The sequence below is a fragment of the Terrapene carolina genome, unplaced genomic scaffold, assembly GCF_002925995.2.
Source record: "Terrapene carolina triunguis isolate 2854851 unplaced genomic scaffold, T_m_triunguis-2.0 Scaffold69, whole genome shotgun sequence".
In the NCBI taxonomy this organism is placed as follows: domain Eukaryota; kingdom Metazoa; phylum Chordata; order Testudines; family Emydidae; genus Terrapene; species Terrapene triunguis.
The window spans coordinates 10,528,970-10,542,132 of record NW_020664420.1 but is presented as its reverse complement, the minus strand read 5'-3'; positions in this window follow the sequence as shown (position 1 = coordinate 10,542,132).

The following is a 13,163-nucleotide window of genomic DNA, read 5'->3' as shown; positions in this document are numbered from 1 at the left end:
TTCCTACCCTTTGTTTCCTATCTTTTAACCAGTTACCAATTCATGAGAGAACATTCCCTCTTATCTCATGACTGCTATCATTTAACTATGAGCTGCATTCACATTTAGCTATATTAAAGTGCATATTGTTTGCTTCTGCCCAGTTTATCAAACAATGCAGATCACACTGAATCGGTGACCTGTCCCCTTCATTATTTACCAATTCCCCAATCTTTGTGTCTTCTGTAAACTTTATCAGTGATGATTTTATGTTTTCTTCCAGGTCATTAATAAAAATATTAAATAGCATAGGATCAAGAATCGAACCCTGCAGAACCCCACCTGGAAACACCTACTCAATGACAATTCCCCATTTGCAGTTACATTTTGAGACCTATCAGTTAGCCAATTTTAATCCATTCAATGGGTGCCATGTTAATTTTAGATTGTTCTATTTTTTAATCAAAATGTTATACAGTACCAAGTCAAATTATAGAAGTCTATTACATCAACACTATTACCTTTATCAACCAAACTTGTAATCTCTTTAAAAAAAACCAAGTTAATTTGGCATGATCTATTTTCCATAAATCCATGTTGATTTGCATTAATTACATTACCCTCTGTGACGTTGTGCAGTCTATATGGCTTTATAAAAACATGATAATAAGTGAATATAATGTAACTGGGATAGTTTTATAAAAATTTGATAATAAGTGACTATAATGCAAATGGGATATGCTTCGTGCAAAAGGTCTCTTGTAAGGTATCATTACAAAGCTCATAATCTACCGAGTGTGATCATCCTATTTGTAGAAATGTACCACTCTTGTATCTAAAACTAGAAATATAAAACATAACTCTGAGGGCCTATTGTAATTATGTAAAGTGTGGGCCATTAATGATGGTTTGGAATCTTGATGACTCCCATTGTCTGCAGATGGCTGTTTACCTGTGAGTCTCCCTGTATATGTGTGTGCTGGCAAGTGAGTAATGAAGTCTTGCAGTGACATGTGATCATGTCACCTGAACTGGAATCCATCTTTAACCTGGTGCTTTTCCAGTGAGCGGGGGTGGAAACCCAGAGGGACAAAGGGTACCCGCCTTATGCAAAAGATATATAAAAGGGTGGAACAGAAGAGAGGGAGAGAGAAGCCATCATGAAGAATCCCCTAGCTATCACCTAAGCTGGAAGAAGAGCTGTATCAGGGGAAAGAATTGTGCCCAGGCCTGGAAGGTGTCCAGTCTGAGAAAAACTTACTGAAACATCTCTGAGGGTGAGATTATCTGTATTTAGTTTGATTAGACATAGATTTGCGCATTTTATTTTATTTTGCTTGGTGACTTACTTTGTTCTGTCTGTTACTACTTGGAACCACTTAAATCCTACTGTCTGTATTTAATAAAATCACTTTTTATTTAGTAATTTACTCAGAGTATATATTAATACCTGGGGGAGCAAACAACTGTGCATATCTCTCTATCAGTGTTATAGAGGGCGAACAATTTATGAGTTTGCCCTGCATAAGCTTTATGCAGGGTAAAACGGATTTATCTGGGTTTAGACCCCATTGGGAGTTGGGCATCTGAGTGCTAAAGACAAGCACACCTCTGTGAGTTTTTTCAGGTAAACTTGCAGCTTTGGGACAAATGATTCAGACCCTGGGTCTGTGTCTGGAGCCAGACGGGAGTGTCTCGCTCAGCAAGACAGGGTGCTGGAGTCCTGAGCTGGCAGGGAAAACAGAAGTAGGGGTAGTCTTGGCACATCAGGTGGCAGCTCCCAAGGGGGTTTCTGTGATCCAACCCGTCACACTCTCCTTTAGTTCTTTATTAACTGAGTCCCATATCAGTTGCTTCATTATCTTGCCCAGGATCAAGGTCAGACTTACAGGTCTATAATTATCCAGGCCATCCCATTTACCCTTTTTAAAAATTGGCACAACATTAACTGTCATCAAGTCTTCTGGAACTGCCTCAGTGTTCCAAGACTTATTGAAAAATCAACATTAATGATCCAGTGAGTTCCTCATCCAGCTCTTTTAAAACTCTTGAATGCAAGATCATCTAGTCTGAGCTCCTGTATAACACAGGCCATAAAATTTCACCCAGATGCCCCTCTTTTCAGCCCAAATACTTATGTTTGACTAAAATCATATCTTCAAGAAAGGCACCCAGTCTTGATTTCAAGACTTCAAATATGCAGAATCCACCATGTCCCTCAGAAGTTTGTTCCAACAGTTAATCACCCTCACTGTTAAACTTTTAAAAAAAAGACAAATTTGTCACCAATTTTTGACCAGTTCTCTTTAGGGAAGTATGCAAATTATGACCAAGTGCTGGAGTCTGTGGAGAGTTGCACTATGATAATAACTTACTTGGGAACATGATTGAGAATGAGAAACTTATTTAAATTCACAAAGAAAAAATATGACTATAATACAATAGCAGCACAGGTTTAGTTTCCACTACAGAGAGATGCGTTTTCTCCAGTGAAAGCCAACAGGGTGCAGCTGGAATGATATTCTTCTCCACTCTGCCTGGTATTTAAACAGCAAGTTCATGTTTTGGATAATATCCCTTTAAACAGGAGATTAGAATATTAGAAATGGATTGTTACATCCCATATGGGAGTGGGGTTGTTGGATAGGGCTAAGGAAAGTGATCAGGATGTGGGTGGTCATGCCTAGTGGTTGGTGCAGGAGTCAGGCCTAGTGGTTACAACAGGAATCGGAGCCCAGGTGAGAGTCAGAGGCCAAAGGTCACAGTCGGAGTCGGGAGCCAGAGGCCAGATGCCAAAGCCAAGGGTCCCAGCCAAAGTCAGTGATCAAGATCTGAGCCAAAGGTCAGAATCAGGTTATTTGCAGCGAGGCAAGTCTGGGGCCAGAGCAGGTGCTATCACAGCCATGGGCAAATGCTTTGAATGACTGCTGGGCTTAAGAGGCAGTTTGCTGACTCTGCCAACCAATCAGACATAATAGCCAAGCAGCCAGCATAATACTTCAGGCCAGCTGCGCTCATTAGGTTGCCCAGAGAGATTGGCTCTCCTGCAGGGTTAAATTCCTGGCAGAGCAGTCTCAGAAAGGTTGTCTTCAAGAGGAGATCCCCTGAGGAGACAGGCAAACAATCAGGGAAGATAAACTAACAGGAAGCTGGGTAAACATGTGAGAAGAACAGGGAAAGGGATGTGAACATGACTTGGAGAAAGAAAAAGGGCTAGAACTGCAAAACTGGGGAGAAAATGAAAGTAGCCACAAACCAAAAAAAAAAAAAAAGTGAGAAACCTGCCTGAACTAGGGTGACCATATTTCACTAAAGTGAAAATGGGACACTGGGTAAGCAGCGACATCAGGTGGCTTGTGCCAGCCCGAGCCACTTGGCGTCGCCGCTCGCCCGAGCCCCACTGTGCGGGGCTGACAGTTCTAGCCCCCCCCCGGCTGACAACCCAAGCCACCTGGTGTTGTGACTCGCCCGAGCTGACATCATGACTTTTCTGGCAAAACTGGGCATTTGTCCCACTTGCTCTTGCCCGAATATTCCTCCGTGCCCAACGTAGGGCAAGAGCAAATGGGACAAATGCCCAGTTTTGCCAGAAAAGTCGTGAGATCCAGGACAGAGCTTAAAAAGAGGACTGTCCTGGCCAAAACAGGACGTATGGTCCCCGTAGCCTGGATGGAAATGAAACCTGCCTCCTGGTTACTGTCTCTCTGCACTGATGAAAGCCTTTGAAATGTTTGTATTATGCCTGGTCTGTCTTTTGCTTAAATTAAAGTGGCTCAGGCTCCTTTGGTAGCTGGTTAGGCTTCTCTCCCTCCAAAACTCACAGAGGAAACAGCACAATACAACCTGACGTTGAAAGAAAGCAGAACTGCCAGCTTCTTCCATTCACGTGCGTTTGAAACTACTCCACCCTTCTATCCTCAGACATAGACAACATCACAAGTTTCATCTCCTAAAGTCTTCCCTCCTTACACGTTTTTCCTCCCAAAGGAGAGAATGGAGTCCAAAGATAAGTTACTTATTTCTCCAGTTCACAAATGACTATCTGTAAGGCCATAGTGAATCAGTCCTGAGTAAGTTAAAGGGTCTAAGGGTGATGATACTAATTCTGGTGATTTTAAGTGACATGGTACACGGATTCCAGCTTACAGTGGCAACTATCTGAACAGGACTCCAGGTCATCCAAGGTGAAGGACATTTGCAAATCTCATAATCCTCTGCTTGTAAATACATATGATCTGGCTAAGGCAGGTGTATAATAGGATATCAAGTGTGCCCCACTAACCGAGATCAGTTTCAGCTTCTGAAAAACCCAAACATACTCTGTTTTATGAATATGATATCATCAGTTGGGCTGCTGTCTGTATGTGACCACGGGTTAGGGTGACCAGATGTCCCGATTTTATAGGGACAGTCCCGATTTTTGGGTCTTTTTCTTATATAGGCTCCTATGACCCCCCCCCCATCCCCATCTCGATTTTTCACACTTGCTGTCTGGTCACCCTATCACAGGTAAAGGTACAGCATCAAGCTCTGTGGAGGTCACCAACTGTGGCCCAAGCAGGGGCCGCTCCAGTCACCAGCGCACTAAGCGCGTGCCTGGGACGGCAAGTCGCAGGGGGCGGCCTGCCAGTCGCTGTGGGGGCGGCAGTCAGGGAACCTTCGGCGGCGTGCCTGCGGGAGGTCTGCCAGTCCCGCAGCTTCAGCGGTGGGTACACTGAAGGCGCGGGACCAGCAGACCTCCCGCAGAAACGCCGCCGAATCCGCATTACCAGCGGATCTCCCGCAGAAATGCCGCCGAAAGCCGCCTGACTGCCGTGCTTGGGGCAGCAAAATACATAGAGCTGTCCCTGGACCCAAGCACCGAAATGTTGTTCTACAGGGCCATGGTCGTCTATTTTTTGTTGTTGAATCAGGACTCGCCTCCATGAATACCCAGATAGAAGAGCCCCCATAAAGCACCTCTCTAGCTTTGAAAATACACACCTGTGGTTCCAGGTAGATAAAATATATACCACAGACACCAAATGAAGCATACAATAAAATATTCGAAGGAGAATCTTCAATTTAGGTGAGATTCATTAATATATTAGAAGAAATGTTACACTGGTGTGAGCAGGTGCTGTTCCCAACCGACTCTACAAATCCAGTCCGTACAGTATGTAATGTTCAAGTTCATCCCTTTCCTGCGATTTAATTTTATTAACAAAGACTGATAGCAACAATAAGATCAGTTCATGCCTTCTACCCAGGCTGGACTGTCCCCAGGGTTGCTCCCTATAACTGCTGAGCCCACACCTTAGAACATCTCTCTCCCATAGTGCCATACTCAAATAGGGTCATGAGCCAAGAAGTCAAAATAACTTTTTTAAGACCCTTTCCCAGTAGAATCAACACCTGTTCAAAGGGCAGAGAGCTTCAAGCAAATACTGCTGTGTTACATTTGGTTTTAGAATTCTGTAATTCGAATACTACTAATTTACATTTATAAACAAGGAGATTTCATCAGGGATCTGTGGCCAAGAGGTATTTTTTAAAAAATGATTGATGGCCTTGCCAATCAGGTACACTTGAAAAGTAACCTAAAGAACTCTAAAGTTTGTGTAGAAATGGTTCTTGCTGACGTGTATTGAAGGGTGGAGGGAGGAGATTTGAATGGGAAGAGTAAGAAAAGTTACCTATTGTAGTACACGTTTTTTATAAATTTACTTCTGATCTGTTATAAGTAATGACATTATCTATCTGCATGGCTAAAAAAGTGTTTGTAGTAAAAGAATTATTTTTAAAGTAATTATGGTGGTAGCCCTTAAACTTGACAATGGACTTAAATGCAAAATATTAGTAGCTAGATAGCTTTGGCATTGGAAGTGTTTCCTATAGTGAGAATATGGATGCACAAGGGAATGTGAAATGATCATTATTTTATTATTATTTGTATTGGAGTGCTTAGGGGTCCTGTTCATAAACCAGGATCCCATTGTGCTAGGTGCTGTACAAACACAGATCAAAAAGACAGTCCCTGCCCCCAAAGAACTTGCAATCTATGTCTAAGACAAGAAACAACAGATGGAGACAACAAACAGACCAACTGGGGAGTACAAAGAAACAATGAGACAATACTGGTCAGTGTGATAGTATGGTCTCAGCACACCATCAGCCTAATCATTGTCAAAATGTTTGTAGGTTTCAGTTCAAAGGGTTGACTTGAAGGAGGAGAATGAGTTAGTTTTGCAGATGTTTATGGGGAGCTCCTCCCAAGTGCCTGGGTCAGCACGGGAGGAAGCACAAAGGTGGGTGTTTAAAAATTTAACAACTGCATGATGGAGGCTGACATCATGGGCCAATCAGAGGTGGCAGTCAACCTTTTGATACTGAATGAGATGACAGGTAGGGTGGGGATAGGTCCTGAAGTAAACAGGGCCATGCAAAGGAGGGTTCAAACAGCCCCAGTGGAACAAGGCCTGGACCAATAAAGGGCCCTGTTTTTATACTACTTGCTCTTTTCTTCGGTCATGGGTCGCTAGCCTTCTCTGTAACTGCTCCCTTCACTTGACCTCAATTGACCTTATCTGTATTCCTGGACTCTGGGCCATTAGTTTCACTTGATATAAGTCTGAGTTTCACAGCAATATTATGACCGTTCACCTGATTTCTCTCAGAATTTTGGTTACACCTTCTACTTGCTACCACAGTCATTCCAAACCTAGTCATTCATTTGTTGGAGAATTCTTACAGCCAACCATAATTTCCTCCATGAATACCTACAAACACAAGAGTGGTGCTCAAAAGCACAAGCTGCAGCAGGCCTACGAAAAAGAAGATCAGAAAAGTGGGCTTGGTCTGCAATGTTTCTTGAAACGTGTGAAGTTTGGCCATGTACATGGTGAACAGTCTGACGATGGTTCTGCTACTTGCACTTCTGAGCCATCCTTAGCTAGTGAGGACGTTGAGTTGGGTTTTTCAGGCTTGTTGAGTGCTGGAGTCTGATTCCAACACACAACTTGGCACTGAATTGTTGGGTCCTGGAGTCTCTGATTCTGGGACAGAAAGTTGCCCGTTGGTTGCTAATGCAATTGTTATGGATGGGGGCACGGAAACTGGTTTGATTATTGAAAGTGTGGGGTGGAATTTTTGCCACAAGTGACAGATTCTGTTTGCCCATTTTTTTTTTTTTTTTTTTTTTGGTAGAAAATGGACCTGTTGTTAATTTAGAAAAAGGCTTTTCACCAAACAAACACAAAGAAAGGCAAGTATTAAAGCATGGTTCTTTTCAAAACTCCTAGTGGGGAGTTACTCCAGAAGTCTTGGTAGAAGCACAGTTTGACTCTTGCTTCCTTGTTCCTTGTCCTTGTTTCACTTATTTGCTTTTCCAGTCAAATTCCTCATCTTCCTCTGCAAACCATAAAACCGGGTTCAGAAACTTTTTCCACTTTAACGCATGAGTATGCCTATGTGAACATTCAAAAGAACATGTGGAGGCAAACACTCGCTGCTGCAATGGTTATTCACAAATTGTTCTATTTTTTGGAATTGTTCAAAGATTATAAATCCTGGTTTTGGCTTTCTGCTAGTTTTTGGGATGTGTTGAGAAAGCATTGTAAGATAAATGTGAACTTAAAGAATTAGAGTTAGTTACCTTAAGATTGGTTAACAAAATATATGTGTTGTAAAGACAGCCCCTGACTAGAAAGTAGGAGGCCTTGAAAATAATAACTTATAAAGCCAGAAGGAATAAAGTAGGGAGAATATCTGGTTGAAAGAGTAACTAAATGAGAAGGGAAATTTCTAAAAAGAAGGCCTCTGACCACTACAGATGACTACAGATTGTTTTAAATAAAACAAAGAGAATATGTCTTAAAATAAGCCAACATGGCCCTTACCAAACCACGCACCAGTCTTAAAGCCTACGTGAAGCCAGGTGAAATGGAAAAACTGTGGGGGAGCAAAAAGGAGCGGAGGAAAGGCTTTGGGAAGAAAGGAGGTTGTAAATCTTATCTGAATTAAGACTTGGTTTTTAGCTAAAGTCAGTACTTGGCAATGACATTACTTTTTTTATACCCCTTAACAAACAAGTGAAGTCTTAAAGGGTTCATTGCTAATACTTGTCTGACCACACTGTAAGTATCTTGATCAAATGCCTATGAATGTTTTGTTAATCTATTGGGTGTAGTAAATTGCTTCTTATTTAGGTTTTTAGGAATGTTTAGAGCAATTGTACAAATGCCATTTGGTGTTTGGATTTAACAAAGGAATTTAAATTAAATTAATGTTTGGTGGTTTCCCATATCAATATTAATAATTTCAAATATGAATAATTCCAACAAGCATATTAGCATTACATTAAAATGCCAAATCATGACAAGATGGTTAGCAAGGTTTGTGGCAATCCATCCACTTCAAAATCAGGTTGAGTGTGTTCTTGATGCTTTAGATAAGATCAACGCTTCACACACTCTTATGCCAGAATTAAGTCGGAAGTTGATAGCTTGCCAACGAACATTTCAGAGTTTTCATTCCTTGTTTTGGCTGAGACATGGTATACTCTCTGTCCAAAAGTTAACGTTGTGAGCAAAAAATTGCCGAGTCCAGACCGTGATATTAAAACATTTACTGCAGTTTACTTGGTGGCCTTTGAGATGCTTTGTTGGAATTATGGTCTTCTGGGTTCATTTCATGTAAGGAAGCTGCTACTTCACAGAATGAGATTCATAGATTCCAAAGCTAGAAGTGACCATTGTGGTCATCTGACCTCCTGTACAACACAGGCCACAAAACTTCCCCAAAATGATTCCTACAGCATCTTTTAGTGAAACACCCCATTTTTAATCCTGAGGAAATTCTGTGCCAAAAAATAAAAATTCTGCACACAATATTTTAAAATTCTGCAAAATTCATTTGTCAATAAAAAAATGTGGAGGCTCCAGCATGGCAGTGGGGCGCACAGGCCACTTGCTGCATGGAGGTGGGAGATCATCCTGCAGCCACCATCCCCTCCCCTCAAGGACATGGACTCGGTGGTCAGGCTGCCCCAGAAACACCCCGGGGCCCTGCCCTCTGCACCAGGGGCACCAGGTGTTAGCAGGCTCAGCCCAACAGGATCCAAGTGTGGAGGGGCTTAGTGTAGGGGGATCCAGGTGTGGCGTAAGAGGGTTTTGTGTGGGGCAATATGGGTGTGGGCAGCTCCGTGGGGGATCTGGATACCCAGGGGCTCGTCGCAGGGTTCCAGGTGCAGGGGTAATGGGACTCTGCAGGGGAGTCCAGGTGAAGATGGTTGGAGCTCAGCAGCGGGGGTCTGGGTGCTGAGGTGTGGGCCTTGGTGGGGTGGTGCCAGATGCAGCTGGTTGGGACTCAGTGGAGTGATGGGTCTGGGTGGGGGCGGGGGGAGGGAGGACTCATTGAAGTGGTCCAGGTTCAGGGGGGTGGGGCTCATCAGGGTGGGGGTTCGATGGGCCTGCTTAATGGGGCAGCCCCAGCTGCTGCTGCTGCTGAGGGGATGCCACATGCTGGGCTCCTGCGCCCCCTGCCCGCCATCTCCTTCTCTTCCCTATCCCCTCCCCCTTTCTCTCCCCATTGGGACCCTGCCCTATTCTCTTCCCCTTCCTCTCCCCACTGTCCCCTGCCTAACTTTCTCCAAAAATCACAAAATATTCCGGTGGCTTCCAGAAACAAGAGACCAGTCACTTATCCCAGATCAATTTGTAACTTGGATCTCACACCAAAGACAACGCGTGTAGCCAATCCTGTAATAAACTGACTAAAGGTTTATTAACCAGGAAAAACAAATAAAAGAGTTATTTACAGATTCAAGCAAGCATATACACAAATGAATTACTATCTATGGTTCCTAACGATGACAGAGATGTGTAATCTGTCATTTCAAAATATCTTTCAGGGCAGACCCAGGGGTAACCCCTGGGGATCTCTGCCTTAGTTTAGTGTCTCTGGCCCTGTGAGATAACCATTTCTTCTTGTGAGCAGCTTTATATCACTTTCTCCTGGAGTTCCACTGATGGTACAAGGGCTACTGCATGCAACTTCTTCATGGGTGGATGCAGCAATCAACAAAGCTTTTTGTGCTAGATGGCCCATTAAGTCTTGATAGTCCTTCTTGATGAGTGGGGGGAACCACTTTCCTGTCTGAGTTCACAAGTGCAGAGCAGGCATCTTTACAATTATAAAACAAACTTATGTTACCTTGCAGCATGGAATACAGACATTACAGGTGAGATTAACGCATGCAGTAACATAAATATTTTATAGACTCTAATCACTAACTGTGTTCTTATAAAGCTAATACCTATTTTGAACAAAAGTAACATACAGGTGAGCTGGTTTGGTTTCCAGCTATGACTTTGTCATAGCTACAGCCTTGGCCAGAGCTCACAGTTGGCTTACCAGCATCACACTGTGCTCAAGTCACCCCTTAACCGTCTCTTTGTTAAGCTAAATAATTAGAGACTCAAGGAGGTCAATGTATCAGGCACATTTTCTAATCCTTTAATCATTCTCGTGATTCTTTTGTGAACTTTGTCCTGTTTTTCAACATCCTTTTTGAATTTTGGACACCAAAACTGGACACAGAATTCCAGCAGCTGTTGCACCAAATGCCAAATGCAAAGGTAAAATAACCTCGCTACTCCTACACAAGACTTATTTATGCATCCAAGGAGTGCTTTAGCCCTTTTGGCCACAGAGATGTACTGAGAGCTCATGTTCAGCTGATTACCTACCACAACCCCCAAATCTTTGACTTTTTCAGAGTCACTGCTTCCTAGGATACAGTCCCCCATCCCGTAAGTATAGCCTATATTCTTTGTTCCCAGTGGTATACAATTGCATTTAGCCATATGAAGATGCATATTGTTTGCTTGCACTCAACTTACTAGGCAGGTCATTCTATATCAGTGACCTGATCTCTTCATTATTTACCACTACCCCAATTTTTGTGTCATCTGAAAACTTTCAGTGATGATTTTACATGTTCTTCCAGCTCATTAATAAAAATTCTACATAGCATAGAGCCAAGAACACATCTTTGCAGGACCCCACTAGAAACCCACCTGTTTGATGATTCCCCATTTACAATTACATTTTGAGACCTACCAGTTAGCCATCTTTTAATCCATTTAATATATGCCTTGTTAATTTTATATCTTACTAGGCTTTTTTTTTTAAATCAAAATGTCATGCAGTACCAGGTCAAATGCTGTACAGAAGTCTAAGTATGTTGCATCAAATGTGTGATCTCATAAAAAAAGATATTCGGTTACTTTGATGAGCTATTTTCCATAAACCCACATTGACTGGCATTTAATTATGTTACCCTCCTTTTCATTAATCAAATCTCATAGCAGCTGCTCCATTATTTTGCCCGGGATCAATGTCAGACTAACAGGCCTATAATTGCCCAGGTCATCTCATTTACCCTTTTAAAATATTGGCACAACATTATCTTTCTTCTCGTCTACTGGAACTTGCCTGGTGTCCAGTGATTAATGGTCCAGTGAACAACTCGGACAGCTCTTTTAAAGTTGTTGGATGCAAGTTATCCAGAGCTGCTGATTTTAAAATGTCTAACTTGAGTAGCTGCTATTTAACGTTCTCCTGCAATACTAGTGGAAATGATGTAGTCATATCATAATGCTCTTTCATCTGTTTTTCCCCAAATACAGAACAGTAATATTTATTGAAAGTTTCTGTCTATTCTGCATTATTATTGATAATTCTACCATTTCCCTCTAGTAATGGACCAATACCATCGTCAGGATGCTTTTTGTTCCTAATATACTTTAAAAACTCCTTCGTATTGTCCTCTAAATCTGTTAGCCATAGGTTTCTCATTGTGTCCCTTTGCTTCCTTTATCAATTTTCTACAATTCATAGCTTCTGAATTATATTAATTACTGTCAACTTCCCCTTTCTTCCATTTGTTGCATTATATTTTTATAGCTGCCTTCACTTCCCTTCTAAACCAGATTGATTTAAAAAAAAATATGGCCTTCCTCAATTGTGGGATTGTGTTTTTGGACAGCTAGTAAAGTTTTCTTAAACAATTGCCAATTACTATTCACATTTTTCTGATTGAATTCTTCCTCCCAGTTGGTTTGGCTCATAATTGTTTTGAAACGTTTAGCAATATCCATGCAGTTCAAAGAGAAATTATCTCAAAGGAGGAGAGTAAAGCCAGGTAAACTTGCAAAAGATGGAAGGTCATCCGACACAATATCAACACAGTTGGAGAATAGGATTCATAAGTACGATGGAGTCAGAGGAAGGTTTGCTTTTTTTCATGGGCAAGAAACTTAAAAGTATCAGGAGTGAAGACTAAAAAAGCACACACAACTCACCAAGCAGCTATCCTGAGGATGTAAACTCTGGAGTGTTGAGAACAAGAATGAGCTTTTCACCAGACTTTGCAAGCGAATTGTTAAGGATGACTTGGAAATGAAGGCACCCGTTGATCTCCTTAGCTACATTCACAAAAGGTCTTTAGATGCAAGAAACAGCACTGTATAATGTTGTGGTCTTCCTGTAACTGTAGCTGCTAATGAAAGGAGTTTCAGTGAGCTAAAACTAAGCAAGAGCATCCACAGGGCAGAAAAAGGTTAAATGATCTGGCAGTTATTTCAATAGAGAACCTGGAAGCAAGACAGATAGACTGGGATGAGTTAATTAATGAGATTACTTCAGAGAAGGCTAGGAAGGTCCCTTTGTAAAAGTTCTTAGTGTTGATTGCATTTCTTGGTTTTTTAGAGTGGGGGCAGAGTTGAGTTTTGGGAACCCTCTCCTGGAGTCAGGGCCGGCTCCAGGCACCAGCCTGGCAAGCAGGTGCTTGGGGCAGCCGCCCCAGAGAGGGGCGGCACGTCCAGGTATTCGGCGGCAATTCGGCGGACGGTCCCTCACTCCCACTCGGAACGAAGGACCTCCCGCCGAATTGCCGCCGCAGATCGCGATCGTGGCTATTTATTTATTTATTTATTTATTTATTTTGGCTGCTTGGGGCGGCCAAAACCCTGGAGCCGGCCCTGCCTGGAGTCAAGCACTTAAGTTGTTTTTTTACAAGAAATGCTGGAGGAGAAACCTCCTTTATAACTTTAGCCCAGTGGCTGAAGCACTCACCCAGGATACAGGAGACCTCAGTTCAATTCCTCACCTCTACCTAATGAGAGAAGGGATTTGAACAAAGG